At 43.1% G+C, this 17,164-nt stretch overlaps 1 protein-coding gene and 1 pseudogene across 4 annotated transcripts in view; one reads left to right on the forward strand and one right to left on the reverse strand.

Annotated features, from left to right (window-relative positions):
• DTD1 (D-aminoacyl-tRNA deacylase 1) overlaps positions 1–17,164 on the reverse strand; it is a 188,825-nt gene that overhangs the window by 155,021 nt on the left and 16,640 nt on the right. The gene's annotated exons all lie outside the window — the stretch shown is intronic.
• On the forward strand, positions 14,115–14,232 carry LOC117069162 (annotated as a pseudogene).

The raw sequence follows: 17,164 nt of genomic DNA on the forward strand, positions 1-17,164 counted from the left end.
ATGACTCTGGAAGCCGCTAGCATCCATGGTGGCTCTGTCCTCAAGTGCAGAGCTGCTTCTACAGAGACAGGAGTGTTCCTTGGCATCCCCAGTGCCCCAGAGGCTGGGCCAGTGCCAGTGAACCACCGCTGGAACAATACAGCAGCAGAGGCCTGGCCCAAAGGTGCCTGGAAAGCTGAGGCAAAGGTTCTGAGGCCTTAGGCAGAGACCAGTAGCACTGGGAATGACATGTCCTAAGTGACTTGGAGGTGAAAATATCTGTTTCGTCAGCAAATGGGTACATTACAGGCCCTTCAGGCCCTGGAAGCTGATTTTCTCACAGTTTGAGGGCCAGGCCTAGGTCTGACTCCATTTCACACTCAGGGCCATGGAGGGAACTAGAAAGGCAGACCTGGGGCTCTTGTGGCTTCTTCCCAGGCTTTGGGCTCCCCTTATCAGGGTTCTCTGCTTGGCTCTGCAACTGCACAGAGGTGGTGTCTACATCTGAGTGTGGTGTCTACAACAGATTCATTTCTTGGAAACAAGTGTCTCAAGCCTGGAACTTTGTAGCAAGAAGCATTGGGGGACCCAAAATACCTAATTATGGAAAAGTGAGGGCACCTTTCACTAACAGGGCCACCCTCAACTCCAAACTAAAGAGCGTCAAAGCCATGAGAAGAAACAAACATTAGGATGCTAAATGCCTAGGACCAAAATTCACCTTTAGCTGGGAAGTTAAATTCCCAACTATGCCTACATGCTGAGGTCATAAATTCAAGGCAATTAAGGTAGCCTTCTTGCATAACAGGAGATCCAAGGCAAGGAGCTCCCTGATTATCAAACTTTGCTCGGGTATCTCTGGGCCCTGCTGGGGTCCTTGACATCACTCTGCCTGGGATAACTCTGTAGGGTTGAAGGCTGTATGGTTGTCTAACTGAGGCTCAAGGAAGCCTGTGTGAGGATGATGCAGTGTTTGAGGCCCCCAAAGGACCTACAAGGACACCTGTATGACACATCTCAGACATGGCCTGGACAAGGCTGCTGCATGAACCCAGACTCAATCGAGCATGGACACCCTTCCACAAAGAACAGCAGGGAAGGTGGCTTCTGAGCTCATGAGGTCATGGGATGTGATTTCATATCTTACTTCCTTTAGTCTTCAAAGCTTTTGGATTTGATTATGTTATAGAATTAATCTTGGCCTGTAATTTCTCCCTGGGACTGTGATAATGGGATAGGGTCTGCATTCAAATCCAGTGCATTTCCATGTTGCTGGCATTTTATTATGAGTTTCTCATGTATTTTACTATTGCAGTATATTGTCACTTAAACTCACTGCAGGAGCTCCGGTGTGCTGGGCTGGGCATTGTGGCTGCACACAGCTTGGGAAACAGCCTAGGGAATAAGTCTTCACCTTGGGAGCAGAGTGGCCTTGGAAGGGCTTCATGGCAAGGTTCTGACCCAGTTCAGAGCCTCCAGGGACAAAAGACACAGCAGGAGCAGCCTAACAAAGGCTCCAAGGTAGACTGGTCTGAGTTAGTGAGGCTTCCTTCCCTGACAGGGCAGCCCCACGGCCAGAGTGAGCCTCTGCTCAGAACCACCTTAAATCAGTTCCTGTCACCCCCATGACACAGTCCCTGGAGTAGCGTGCCCTCTCTCTATTGTGCATGCTCTTTTTCTGTCTCTACACACACACACACACGTATAGTTCTTCTTGTAATTATTGTTGAGAAGTAAGACAAAGTGATCCCTGTAAGTTTTCCTAAGATAAAAGTATGTTATTATTATAGTACCATAGAATACATGGGAGAAGTGGCTCACTCAGGCTGCTGTGTTGGGTATGGCCTGAAAGGAGACCCAGCTGGATGGAGGCAGGAGGCCCATTAAGAGGCTGTCACAAAAATTCAGATGAGAGATGCAGACAGCCTGTGCCAGGGTGGGTATAGAAGTGGCGTTCTGCTCTCAGCTTCCGTGTGCATGTATGTCCCAGGTGAGGCAAACAGGATTTGCTGATAAACCAGATGTGGGGAGGAGGAGCCACACCAAACTCTGAAGTTTCACCCCATAAGTGCATTTATTAGAAAATAAGACTAAAACCAAATGAAATAAGAAATTAGGAAAACAAACCAAATAAATCACACACTCATTAAAGCGAAGAAGATGAAGTGAAAAGAGTAAAGAAGATTAAAGCAAAACAATGAAATACCAAAAAAACTAAAAACGCTGATTAAAGAAAAAAGGGGGGAAATACAACCAAACCACATGAGAAAATGAATGTGACTCTAGATATAGAGATCTTTCAAAATCATTTTAAAAATCTATAAAATTGTCTTCCAATAAATTGGAAAATCCAGCTGTGAAGGAGACGACAAGTAAAGTTCACTGCCCAGAGGAACTTGAGGGATGTTGGGAAACTGACCAGAGCAATAGCCAAGGAAGCCAGCCCAAAGAGATCACTAACAAGTTCTATTAAACAGTAATGCCTATGTGATTTAAATTGGTCCAGACCACGGGAAAAGATGTAAAGCTTTCTACGCTGTTCTGCAAGGCCAGTATCACCCTCACACTAAAATTAGACAGGAATATTTTTTAAAGCATAGACAAATTTCTCCTTTGAATACAGATGCAAAAATTCTACACTAACAACACTTGGGAAATTTCTTGCAGGCATATATTAGAAGAACACTATGCAGTGGCCAGGGAAGATTTAATCAGCATGGCTCACGATTAGGAAATGCATTTACCAGGTTAACACTTAGCGAAAAAGATTGGAAAAAATCAAATTCCCTTCCTGCTTCAAAATGAAACTCTTATTTGGCTAGCAAAAGAAACGCGCTTTTTAAGAAGACTATATAGGGACCCCTTTTTCCTGCAGTCAGGTAACTTAGGCACCCTGAACAATCTTCCTCACCTCCTAAGCAGTAAATCAATATATTTAAAAAGATGTCATAAGTGGGAGCTGAACAATGAGAACACATGGACACAAGGAGGGGAACATCATACACCGGGACCTTTCAGGGGGTGGGGGACAAGGGGAGGGAGAGCATTAGGACAAATACCTAATGCATGAAGGGCTTAAAACCTAGATGACAGGTTGATAGGTGCAGCAAACACCATGGCACACATATACCTATGTAACAAATCTACACGTTCTGCACATGTATCCGAGAACTTAATTTTCATGTATCCCAGAAAATAATTTTTTTTTTTTTTTTTTTTTTTTTGAGATGGAGTCGCTCTGTTGCCCAGGCTGGAGTGCAATGGCACGATCTCCGCTCACTGAAACCTCCGCCTCCCGGGTTCACGCCATTCTCCTGCCTCAGCTTCCGAGTAGCTGGGACTACAGGCGCCCGCCACCTCGCCCAGCTAATTTTTTGTATTTTTAGTAGAGACAGGGTCTCACCGTGTTAGCCAGGATGGTCTTGATCTCCTGACCTTGTGATCTGCCTGCCTCGGCCTCCCAAATGCTGGGATTACAGACATGAGCCACCGCACCTTGCCCAAAAAATTTCTTTTAAAAAGTAAATATATTAGCCAAGATGTCCTGGAGCTAGTAATTGAAGGCTAACCAAGATAATGAGATTCACCCAGCCATTTTAGCATACGCAGATCATTTAAGAATATAACCATTATTAAAAATACAAAAGATTTTTTTAAAGTCCTAATTTATTTTTAATTTCTAATGCAAAATATATATGGAATAAACTTATTTCAAAAAAAAAGATGGATTGATTAAGCAAGTACTTCAGTAATAAGTGTTATAGGCAAAGACCATGGATGGAGGCTAAAATTAGTGAGTGGGAGCAGGTTGAGTAACAGGATATTTGCATAGTCTCAAATTATCTCCACATGAAACACTGACCAATTACAAAGTGGAAAACAGTAACTTGACAGAGAAAAATCTGGCAAATAATGAGACACGTCAACATCATGTGCCCCTAGCACGATGCACTGAGAAGGGTACAAGATCACTTTCGTAGTATTCCTGCCAAAAAATGCCTAACTTTAATCATGAGAAGACATCAGGCAGACACATAATGAAGGACATTCTACAAACTGACAAAATAAGTGACTCTTCAAAAGTGGTGACGTCACGAAAAACAAGGAAAGACAAGGCAATCACCACATTTTGGGAGAGACTAAGAAGCTGCAACAAGTAAACACAGTTTGGAATTCTGGATTGAATCCTGGACCAGAAAAAAGGACATCAGTGGGACAACTGGCAAAATTCAAATAAGGTCTGTAGTTTAGCCAATAGTATGTGACCAGCGTTAATTTCCTCATTTTGATAACTGTACCATGTAAGATGTTATCAACAGAAGTTAGATGAAGCTTATTATTTGTCAAACTTTTTTGTAAGCCTAAATTATTTCAAAATAAGAAGTTAACAGCCAGGCGTGGTGGCATGCACCTATAGTTCCAGGTATTTGGGAGGCTGAGAGGCAGGAGGATCACTTGAACCAGGAGTTAAAGACCAGCCTGGGCAACATGGCAATACTCTACCTCTTAAAAAATTTTTTCTTTAAATTAAGTATGGTGGCACATGCCCATAGTCCCAGGTACTTGGAGGCTAAGGCAGGAGGACTGCTTGAGCCCAGGAGCTCAAGGCTGCAGTGAGCTATGATCATGACACTGTACTCTAGCCTGGGTGACAGAATGGGACCCTATCTCAAAAAAAAGCCTATGAAAGTTGTAGAAAAGTTTTTAAAAATAAAAATGAATAAAATGAAATACAAAAGAATTAAAGAAATATATTCCATCCAGCATTTTAGTTGGTTCGGTTGTTCGCCCAAGCCACTAGAAGGCTGGCGTTGCCACCAACTGAGATAGGTAAGCTGACAGTGGCATGGTTTGGGGTTAGGAAGTGAAATTAAGAGGTCAGGGTTAGACACATTGAGTTTGGGGGTCTCTTAGATACCCAAGTAGGCATATGTAAACAGGCAGCCAATCTGAATGTGTCTAATGCAGGGACCCAGAGAATTCATAAATTTAACACATTCCAAGTAAAAATAATATGATTACTTTCTGGAAGTATATAAGCTGATTTAAAAATTCATATGAAAAAATAAACATTTAAGAAGAGCTAGGAAAAACTCTAAAGAACAATGTGGGAGAAATTAACCTTACCTGATAGGAAAGCATAGTAAAAATCCTCAATAACTAAAAGAGTGTGTTCAGCATATAAACAGGTACGACAGATGGACAAAAAAGATAGAAACCAAATTTTTTCAATGAATGGAAGTTTTTTTAAATTAAAATTATAAACTAAAAATAATAAAGTTTAAAAGTTCAAAAATACATACAAGAATTTACTGGAAGATAAAGCCAGACACTCAAATTAGTAAAGCTAAAGGTGGCTTTTTAAATAAATAGTTTTGGGAAGCCATTTAGTAAATACCTGAAGAAAAAGGTAAGTGTCCAATCCATGCTTTACATTTATATGGGATAAACTATAAACAGATAAAAGATTTCAAAGTAAAAACTGAAAGCAAAAAAGCAGAAGAGGAGGCCAAGTGTGGTGGCTCACGCCTGTAATCCCAGCACTTTGGGAGGCTGAGGCAGGCAGATAGCCTGAGCTCAGGAGTTCGAGACCAGCCTGGGCAACACGGTGAAATCCCATCTTTACTAAAATACAAAGAATTAGCCAGGTGTGGCGGTGTGTGCCTATAGTTCCAGCTACTCAGGAGGCTGAGGCAGGAGAATCGCTTGAACCCAGGAGGCAGAGGTTGCAGTGAGCCAAGATCGCACCACTGCACTCCAGTCTGGGCGACAGAGTGAGACTCATCTCCAAAAAAAAAAAAAAAAAAAAAGGCAGGAGAGGGAAAAATAGCCAAATTTCTTTGTAATTTTGGAGTAGAAAATGTCATATGAATCATAGGAAACTTGATTCAAAAGCCAGCAGCCATTTCAAAAAATTGACAATCTACTGCTTAAGGATCAAAATTGTCTACCCAGCAGTCCCTTAAGCAAGGTCAAAGAACAAATGACAAAATAGAGAAAGATATTCGCAACTCATAGCATGTATAAAGCACTCACAGAAATAAAGAACCTGACAAATAACTTCACAGAAAAAACGAACAGGCCAGGGGAGGTAGCTCATGCCTGTAATCCCAGCACTTTGGGAGGCTAAGGTGGGAAGATAGCTTGAGCCTAGGAACTTGAGACCAGCCTGGGTAACATAGTGAGACCCTGTCACTACAAAGTATAAAAATAGCCAGGCACGGTGACTCAAGCCTGTGATCCCAGCACTTTGGAAGGCCGAAGCAGGCGGAATATCTGAGATCAGGAGTTCGAGACGAGCCTGGCCAACATTTTTTAGTAGAAACCCCATCTCTACTAAAAATACAAAAATTAGTTGGGCGTGGTGGTGAGTGCCTGTAATCCCAACTACTCAGGAGGCAGGAGTATCGCTTGAACCAGGGAAGTGGAGGTTGCAGTGAGCCCAGATGACGCCATTACACTCCAGCCTGGGCAACAAGAGCAAAATTCCATCTCAAAAAAAAAAAATTTTTTATATGTGTGTGTGTGTGTGTGTGTATAATTATATCTGTCTCTATATGTATACATATATATGTAAACATATACACACACATGTATGTATATATAATTTTTGTATTATATGCGTATTAATATGTATTAATATTACATATGTATTTATATATATAATTTTTATATATATTAGCTGGGCATGGTGGTACATGCCTGTGGTCCCAGCTACTCAGGAGGCTGAGGTGGGAGGACTGCTTTAGCCTGGGAGGTCAAGGCTGCAGTGACCCATGATCATGATGCCACTACACTCCAGCCTGGACGACAAAGAGCCAGATCCTGTCTCAAAAAAACAACAAAAAAAGGACAAAGCACATAAACAGCTAAGAGAAAAGGAAATACAAGTCAGTCAAACGTCTGAAAAAATGTCCAACCACACACTGTACATTAAAACTACAATGGGATATCATGGGATATCTATCAGATGGGTGAAATTCTAGAAGTTCAAAATACACTCTGCCAACAGAGCTAGGAGAAATATGGTAGTCTCACACTACAGAAAGGTGCGGTGCCTACAAACAGCCATCTGGCACCATCTATCCCATTTCTGAGAATTTCTCCAACAGGTATCTCCCGACTGCATATGAAGTGGTACACGTACAAATGTATTCATCATGTCACTGTTTTTAAGAGACAAAAATTAGAAATAACCCAGGAGTCCAACAATACAAGATCTATTAAATAAGCCAGGCTATAGTCCTGCCATAGAACAGTACACAGCAGTTTAAAAAGAGAGATTTAATTTGTTCAGAATAGAAGAGAAAAAAAAAGAAGTCTCTATGAACTGGTATGAAAATAATCTCTAGGACACACTGTGAAATTTTTTTTAAAGCCAAGACATAAAACAGTACCTCACATCATACCTTTTGTATAGAAAGGGAAATATTTTTAAAAATTCATATTTGCTCACATTTGCAAATGGATAGATGGATAGAAAAAATTAATAAAAGTGATTATCTCTAAAGAGCAAGCAAAACAGGCTGGACAGAGACACGAATGAGAGCAAACCTTTCTAATTTAGACCTTTTCATATCATTTTGATATGTGAACTACCTCATCATACTACCTATTCAAGCATTAATTAGAAGAATAAAGTTAGAGGACTCACACCTCCCAATTTCAAAACTTACTACAAAGTTACAGTAATCAAAACAGTACGGTACTGTGTAAGGACAGAAACACAGAACAATGAAATAGAACTGAGAGTCCAGAAGTAAACCCTCATATATATGGTCACAAATACATATATGTGTGTGTATATGTATATACATTATATTATATATACACATTACAAAAAATTATATATATATAGAATATAATATATTCTATAATTTTTTTTTTCCTAAATTCGTAGTCCCTGAATCAATAAGGTTTTGAACTCTTCCCATTCCTCCTGTTGAATGATTCAGACTTTTCCTTGCATCCCAAGTCACCTTACTTACTTGGATTGTAACAACAGTGAACAGAAGTTTCTTTCTACCTATGCCTGAATCTTCTTTTAAAATTTGTCTTTATCTCTTCCAAATGAATTGCCATAATAGACTCTTGGGCAAGGAGAAAGAGCTGATCCTGCAATTCATGGTCAGAAGTGTGGAGGAAATTCAGGAAATGAGATAAAAGTGAGGAAGTAGAATAAGAACAGGAGGGGGAAAGAGCCCAGAGAGAATGGGAAGAATAGAAAGGATGGCAAAGTCACCAAAATGGGCCAGTCCTCATCTCCTGAGACCCAGAGGCATTCATTGCACAAAATAACAAAGCACCCACTGTGCATAAGGCACGCTGCCATTATTGTAGGAGTGCAAAACCCCTCCATACCACTGACACTGCTTTTTTTAAAAAAATTTTTTAGAGACAGGGTCTTACTCTATCACCCAGGCTAGAGTGCAGTGGTGTGACCATAGCTTGCTGCTGCCTTGAACTCCTGGGCTCAAGCAATCCTCCTGCCTCAGCCTCTCAAGTAGCTGGGACTACAGGCGTGCACCACCACACTCAGCTAATTTTTTCTTTTCTTTTCTTTTTTTCTTTTTCTTTTTTTTTTTTTTTTGTAGAGATGTGGTCTTGCTATGTTGCCCAGGCTGGTCTAGAACTCCTGGGCTGAAGTGACTCTCCTGCTTCGACCTCCCAAAGTACTGGGATTACAGGCGTGAGCCACTGTGGTGTCTGACATTGCTTTTAGGGTGACCATGGTTATTTTAGGTAGGGGAAGGGAGAACTGGCAAGATCAGGTTGCTATTCACAATAGATAATCAACTAAGCAAACAAGGAAATCACGAAAAGATAGAGTTTAACAATGAAAGTGGATACAGTTTGCCATTTGGGAAAAGGGATGCTAAACTGTAGCTATGGAGATGATGTACGTGTAAGACCAAAAAAGAGACATGCAGGAATAAATAAGGAAGTCAGTAAGCAAATTAGTGAATAGAATGAAAGAAAAGAATGAGAGAAAATATAAACCTACTTGGCCAAAATCAGCTGGACAGCTGTGTCAAACTTTTACACAAGAGCATCAGCCTGTACCACAGTTTGCCAACCCTACCATTCATTAACAATGAAGACACGATCCCACGTTGTAATTTCCTAAATTTACAAGAAAAATAATGCCTTTGGCATCATAGTCTTTGCCAAAGTATATAAAACAGGCTTCCACTGAAAGTTCACTCATGCTGTTAAAATGCTTTAAATAGTAAACAGTAGAAATTAAACAAATCCACAGAAATCAAGTACTAAGCACAAAACAAAAACTAGACGGGGTCTTCCAGCTCCTGGCACCTTTTTGCATCATGAAGTGGGAGAGGCACGGGCATCACGGACGCCCCACGGAGCACACAGAGCAGAAGCGGTCATACACTGCTGCTCTCCTAACCTGTCTGTCCACATTTCTCTAGCTCTTAGACGCCCACAACAAATCAGACCCAGCAGAGAATATACAGGTCATCCTCTTGAATACTGCAGCAGCTTCTGATTTGCTGAACAAAGCTGACCAGTGAATGTTTTCCTGAGCCCATTACAAACGCCTCAGAGCTGGAACTAGAAGCTGGAGCGGAGGTTGCTCTTCTCCACTATTCCATTTTGGTAAAACTTTTTTTTTTTTCTAACTATAAAAGCAATGCATGTTGAACACTCAACTTGGAAAGTGTTCAATGCCTCCTGTCAAATGAGGCCTTCAGCATTCATGTGAAGGCTGGAGATCCCTGAGGGGCTGCAGAGGACACAAGTGACCAGTTTCCTGTGCCTATTCAGTCTGGGGACCCAATAATGCACCCTCAACCTTTAGCTCATTCTCAGTAGAATGGAAAATACGATAGGCCTATGACTAGAGTTTTTCTCCTAAAGCAATGATTTGAGAAACAGCCATGAAATGAGGAAAGTTCCACCCTTTGAGAGCAGCAGGGTTACGAGCTGTGGAAGACTAGAGATGGCTGCAAACTCTTTGACACTCCTGCTATTGCAGGGTGGGACTGTATCCCCTTCCCTTGAATCTGGGTAGGCTGTGAGACTGCTTTGACCAACACTGTATGACAGAAGTGAGGCTGTGCCACTTTCCAGGCCTGGTCTGAAGGGATCAGCACATCTGTTACCATCTTGGGACGCCTGCTCTTGCAATGCGCACTGTGAAGGAAGCCAGCATCACGTTATGAAGCCAACTGCCCTGAGACCACCAGGTTGGGAGGAGCCCAGCAACATGGCGAGGCCAAGGATGAGAAGTGGGGAGGAGTGGGGGGAGGAGAGTAGAAAGGGGAAGAGGGTACACCGCGGCCGTTTCAGAAGGAAGAAAGGAAGGAAGGGATTGAAGGAGAGTGGAAGAAAGAGTGAGCAAGAAGAAGGAAGGCAGGAAGGGAAGGAGGGAGGGAGGGAGAAGGGAAAATGTGTGCAAGCCTAGGGAGCTTGCTGGGACACAGGAAAAGCCTCTAAATGGGCCCACACAAAAACACTTCCTGATACTACAGCCTGCAGCTTCTCTCATCCTTCTCATCTCAGCTTAAATCTCTCTCCTGGCTGTCTTTACTGCTAACAAACACAGGAGTCAGCCAGTGCACCAGATGACCAAGTTGCCAGATTGCCACCAGTGTTTTTCAGCAATGTGGTCTCTCTTCCACTCCTCCATCCAAGTCTGTCCCTGAACTTCTTGAACCTGCTCAGGCCAGTCACGCACCTGCCTAGAGCTGGGTACTCTAGCGGCTTTACTGGGGACCTGGCCATGAACTCTGTCATTTCTCCAGCCAAAGCAGACAGCTAATCCTCCTGCCCTGATGTTCATCCTATCCCTACCTTGTCTCCTATGCAAAGAGGAGTGCATTTTTACACAATGCATTCAGGATAACACCTGGCCCAGGTTTTCCTGAGAACTGCACTGCCACAGGGCTGCTTCTTAGGGTGTCCAGTCATCCTAGTTTGCCCAGGACTTAAGGGTTTCTAGGGATGTGGGATGCTCAGTGCTTGAGCAGGAGCATGCTGGGAAAACCTGATCTCTCCTCTGAGGCTGGTCTGTCCAGTGCCCCAGGTCATTACAATAGAAGAAGAGGCTCAGAGAGTTTTTAAAAGAAAAATAGGCCGGATGCAGTGGCTCACACCTGTAATCCCAGGACTTTGGGAGGCCAAGGTGGGCCGATCACTTGAGCCCAGGAGTTTTGAGACCAGCCTGGGCAACATGGCGAAATTGTCTCCAATCTTTTACACTTTATGTAAAATATAAAAGAAAAACAGTGGGGGTGTTTCCAATTTAAACAGCATGCACCAGTCAATATTTAACGAAGGGCAACAGTACGTACCCACATACAGGCATAAAGATCAACAACGTTCTGCATGGGGATTGGTTTGATGAGTCAGGAAGATTCAACAAATGACCTACACACAGCTCTGGCAAAATCATGCCCAAGCACATGTGCAGCCACCACCTTAGCGCCTAACCCTGTTATTCATCCCTAACACTCCCTCAAAGCATGTATCACACCAGTCACCTCAGAAGGTTCTGCGGACACTTGTTTCTGAAAGGAGAATCGCTCATATACCAACTGGTAAATGAAAGGGCATATACCACAGAGGCTGTATCTGGGCAGAGGTGGATTTTCTCAGACAAGGACAGCCAGAATAGTGGGAATAAAATGACGGCCTTCAGCAAAAAAGCCCTAAGCACTGGCAGCAGAAGCCCCTAAAAATATCTTATGAAAATAAAAAACAAGTGCCTACTGCCTTCCAACCCAGCCACAGGACTTTGGCATTCTGCTATTAACTCCATTTTTCTCATAAGCCCTGAGAGTTTTAGCAGCGGTTTTGCAGAGCAGGAGGTTTCTTAGGAACGTTTCCCACGCTGCGGCAGAAACAGCCACACTGGTTTAGTATCTCTCTTCTCTAGACCATGAGCTCTTTCGGGGCAGGAACTGCATCACTCTTACTTGGCACTATATACCCAGAGCCTAGCACAAGGGCTGACAGATAAAGTGTCTTATTGATGGATAAGTCACAAAACTGACTTGAATGGAACCAATAACATCTTCTGCAGCAGAAACAGGACTCAAATCCTGGATGAACATCACTGCTCAGAGAGGAAGGACACTCTGGCCTCAGGGCACACTGCTCCCCTTCCTAGGCCCAAATGAGGCCCAAAAACCCCTCCGCTGATTTCCTTGATCATGACGGAGAAGGCAGAAAAGTCCCAGTAGACTCAATAAATACAGAAAGATAACAGAAAAGGGCCAGGCGCAGTGGCTCACACCTGTAATCCCGGCACTTTGGGAGGCGGAGGTGGGCAGATCACTTGAGGTCAGGAGTTCCAGGCCAATCTGGCCAACATGGTAAAACCCTGTCTCTACTAAAAATACAAAAATTAGCCGGGTGTGGTGGCAGGCACCTGTAGTCCCAGCTACTCAGGAGGCTGAGGCAGGAGAATTGCTTGAACCTGGGAGGAGGAGGTTGCAGTGAGCCCAGACTGCGCCAATGCACTCCAGCCTGGGCGAGAAAGCGAGACTGTCTCAAAATAAAAGAAAAGAGGCCGGGCGCGGTGGCTCAAGCCTGTAATCCTGGCACTTTGGGAGGCCGAGGCGGGCGGATCACGAGGTCAGGAGATCGAGACCATCCTGGCGAACACTGTGAAACCCCGTCTCTACTAAAAAATACAAAAAACTAGCCGGGCGAGGTGGCGGGCGCCTGTAGTCCCAGCTACTCGGAGGCTGAGGCAGGAGAATGGCGTGAACCCGGGAGGCGGAGCTTGCAGTGAGCTGAGATCCGGCCACTGCACTCCAGCCTGGGCGACAGAGCGAGACTCCGTCTCAAAAAAAAAATAAAAATAAAAACAAAAGAAAAGAAAGATAACAGAAAAGGCCAATAAGCCAAGAAGATGTGAATTTTACAGTGAAGCAAAGATATCAGTGAAGCTCAGGTTCTAGAGACAGCTGCTGGTTCAAGTCCAGGCTCTGCCACTTATGTGCTGAGTGACCTTCCATAGGTTACCCTGCTGCACCTCACCTACAGAATGGCAGTAATCCTCATATTCACCTCTTAGGATTGTTGTGAGGATTCAACGAGATAAAGAATGAAAGAGTGTTTGCTTTGCACAGGGTCTGTATAATAAGCCCTCAACAGAGGTATTTTGGCATGTTATTAACTAACAACAATAATAAACATGTATGGGCCGGGCGCGGTGGCTCACCCCTGTAATCCCAGCACTTTGGGAGGCCAAGGCAGGTAGATCACAAGGTCAGAAAGTCGAGACCAGCCTGGCCAAGATGGTGAAACCCCGTCTCTACTGAAAACACAAAAATTAATTAGCCAGGCACGGTGGTGGGCGCCTGCAATCCCAGCTACTCAGGAGGCAGAGGCAGGAGAATCGCTTGAACCCGGGAGGCGGAGGTTGCAGTGAGCTGACATCGCGCCACTGCACTCTAGCCTAGGTGACAGAGCAAAACTCTGTCTTAATAGTAATAATAATAATAAAAAACATGTGTGAGGACCAAACCGTAACTAGCCACTGTATACGGAACAAGTGAAAGAGCTTGGGGTTATATTACCAAGCAGGCCATAAAACTACAGAAGCCAAAAGAGCCGGCCTGCTGTCGCTGTAGGCACATGCACCACAGCAGGGACCATGTGGGAAGAGCTGCAGCAGATGAGGAAATGTCCCTAATCCCCCGCTCTGGCAGGGATGTGCAGAACACAGATAAGGAACAAAGGGGACAACAATCTTCTGTCACTAACAACAAATAAGAAAAACAAATCAAATATAAATGTAAAATAAAATTTCACTTAGGAAAGGAGAAGGGAGTGAAAAAACATTAAATCTAATTAAACTTTACGTTTTAAAGTTGCTGAAGTGGTCTTAAAACTCCTAAAATAAAGAAAATGTATTTAGCATTTCATCTGCATTCCAACGTCCCTTGGGCTCACAGAGTCTTTTTATTCTGGAGCTGGAAGCCAAATTCTCAAAATTAACCAAAAGACAGCAAATGTGAAACGCATGCTCTATGCATTTTGTTTCATTGGAGGCTGTAAAAGAGATAAGGCCAAAAGAAAATGTGACACACTGTTGATATAATTGTAGGACTTCTGGAAGTTCAACACATTTGGAAATAAATTTTGATGAACACTGTCTGTATAGGCTGTATGAAAGGACAGAAGGTTAGCCCTTGACAAGGATGGAAGGCCCTGGGCCTGACAACATGCATCAGGTTAAGGCATTGCTACCTACTTTGTAGCATCTAACCATGATTTTTGACTCTTACTAGGGGAATAAGAAAGTAAATCTATAACCAACATTAAAATTACTTTGCACTTGTAATTAAAATAGTTCTATGATTTGTCTTTGATAGTCACAGAATTGTACATTCTGGTGTTTTCTGTTTTGTTTTGAGACAGGGTCTCGCTCTGTCACCCAGGCTGGAGTGCAGCAGCACCATCTCAGCTCACTGCAGCCTCAATCTCCTGTGCTCAAGTGATCCTCCCACCTCAGCCTCCTGAATAGCTGGGACTAGAGGCATGCAACCCCCATGTGTGGCTAATTTTTTTGCATTTTTTGTAGAGACGAGGTTTTGTCATATTGCCCAGGCTGGTCTTGAATTCCTGGGCTCAAGCAATCCACCCATCTTGGCCTCCCAAAGTGCTGGGATTACAGGCATGAGTCACCATACCCAGCCATAAATTCTGGTTTTATAAACCCAAGTCATTTTACATTTGCTTTTCCAAAATGCATCAAATTGTAATTTTAAAATCCTTTAAAAGAAACTGTTTATAATTTATGTCAATTTTTCATCAAAATGACCAGATGTATTATACACCATGAGCTTAAATTCTGATCCTTTATGAAATTATTTATGATTGCCCCAGGCACTTCATATATATTACCTAGATAAAAATATCGACTATTTTAAATAGTATGCCAGGTGTGTGGCACATCATCTGTAGTCCCAGCTTGGGAGGCTGAGGAGAAAGGATCACTTGAGTCCAGGACTTCAAGCCCAGCCTAGGTAACATAGCAAGACCCTCTCTCTCAAAAAGAAAGAAATAAATAAAAGGTGTTTTTAGAAATACAAACACCCAATAACAATAAACACTCCTCTTTAAAAACATAGATGAAAGCAGTTTTGCTTTCATTCAAGCATTCCTTAACAACTATAAATGTTCACCCATTTAAAATGCCTTCACTTATGCTTTTCTGATATTCCTTACTTTCATCTATGTTTCAAGGGACTTTAGAGTATTCTAAAACTCATCTGAGATTACTCAAAAATGGAATGATTCCACAAACACCTGCAAGCAGAGAAGAACAATGCTAGCAGCATCTAATCCTTGTCTCAGAAAAGAAAAATAATTACTCAGAGGACTTGACTTAATAACTCATTCTGTGAAGAAACATGTTTGCAGCAAACCACTTTGGAGGATCCCAGTGGACACACGGTAGGAAAAACCACTGGAGACCTCCATGACCAGACTTGTAAATGGAGTTCTAAATTTGGATATTTCCAGGAGACGCAAATCTATTTTGCTCTATCAGTACCCAAGTAAGTGTGGGATTTGAATTAAGGTGGGAATGTTCTGTTCATCTAGAATCCATGTATTCTTATAGCAACTGGACATCTTTTACAAGTAGGAAGAGAATTAAAAGGAAATGCCAAGGAGGAGTAGGAATATCACCCATCTAAACATGAGCACATTGAATGAGCTGACAATCCTCAATGTGGGCTCTGCTACAGAGCTTCAAAAAATTTTTCATAAATGTCATTAATTAAGGTTGAAAATAGGCCTAATAAAAAAAATCTGGGTTTGCTTAATCCAGAGAGAGAAAGTTAAAGCATAGGAAACATTAAAGAGTTAACAATTAGGATGGGCTTGGTGGTTCACGCCTGTAATCCCTGCACTTTGGGTGGCCATGTCAGGTGGATTGCTTGAGCCCAGGAGTTCAAGACCAGACTTGGCAACATAGTGAAACACCATTTCTACTAAAAAAAAAAACAAAAACAAAAACAAAAACAAAAAACAAAAAAAATTAGCCAATTGTGGTGGCACATGCCTGTGGTCCCAGCAACTTGAGAGGCTGAGATAGGAGGATCACCTGAGCCCAGGAGGTGGAGGTTGTAGTGAGCAGAGATTTCGTACCACTGCATTCCAGCCTGGGTGACAGAGTGAGACCCTGTCTAAAAAAATAATAACAATAATAATAATAATAAGGCCGGGCGCAGTGGCTCAAGCCTGTAATCCCAGCACTTTGGGAGGCCAAGAAGGGCGGATCACGAGGTCAGAAGATCAAGGCCATCCTGGCTAACACGGTGAAACCCCATCTCTACTAAAAAAAATACAAAAAACTAGCCGGGCGTGGTGTCGGGCGCCTGTAGTCCCAGCTACTCGGGAGGCTGAGGCAGGAGAATGGCCTGAACCTGGGAGGCGGAGCTTGCAGTGAGCTGAGATCTGGCCACTGCACTCCAGCCTGGGCGACACAGCGAGACTCCGTCTCAAAAAATAATAATAATAATAATAATAATAACAACTGTTTACACAAGGGTGTAACTAGAGCAACAGATACTGCAGTTCAACACTGAAAGAGACATTCTACTTAGGAAGGGCTCAAAATGAACTGTATTACCAAAGTAGGCTATGTTTTCTAATTTAAAAAAAAAATTTTTTTCTTATGTATTTCTCCATGAAGACCTATGAGTATGTTTTCTAGTAACCTTGAAGAAAAAGGTAAAATATTATAATACGGCCGGGCGCGGTGGCTCAAGCCTGTAATCCCAGCACTTTGGGAGGCCGAGACGGGCGGATCACGAGGTCAGGAGATCGAGACCATCCTGGCTAACACGGTGAAACCCCGTCTCTACTAAAAATACAAAAAAAACTAGCCGGGCGAGGTGGCAGGCGCCTGTAGTCCCAGCTACTTGGGAGGCTGAGGCAGGAGAATGGCGTGAACCCGGGAGGCGGAGCTTGCAGTGAGCTGAGATCCGGCCACTGCACTCCAGCCTGGGCGACAGAGCGAGACTCCGTCTCAAAAAAAAAAAAAAAAAATTATAATACTTAGTGCAATTTATCCCCAGAAACATAGAAAGAAACTAGAAATGAATGACTCCGTTAAAAGGTCTTTACAGAGGCCGGGCACGGTGGCTCAAGCCTGTAATTCCAGCACTTTGGGAGGCCGAGACGGGTGGATCATGAGGTC

The sequence above is a fragment of the Trachypithecus francoisi genome, unplaced genomic scaffold (assembly GCF_009764315.1).
Source record: "Trachypithecus francoisi isolate TF-2019V2 unplaced genomic scaffold, Tfra_2.0 Lachesis_group21, whole genome shotgun sequence".
Lineage (NCBI taxonomy): Eukaryota > Metazoa > Chordata > Mammalia > Primates > Cercopithecidae > Trachypithecus > Trachypithecus francoisi.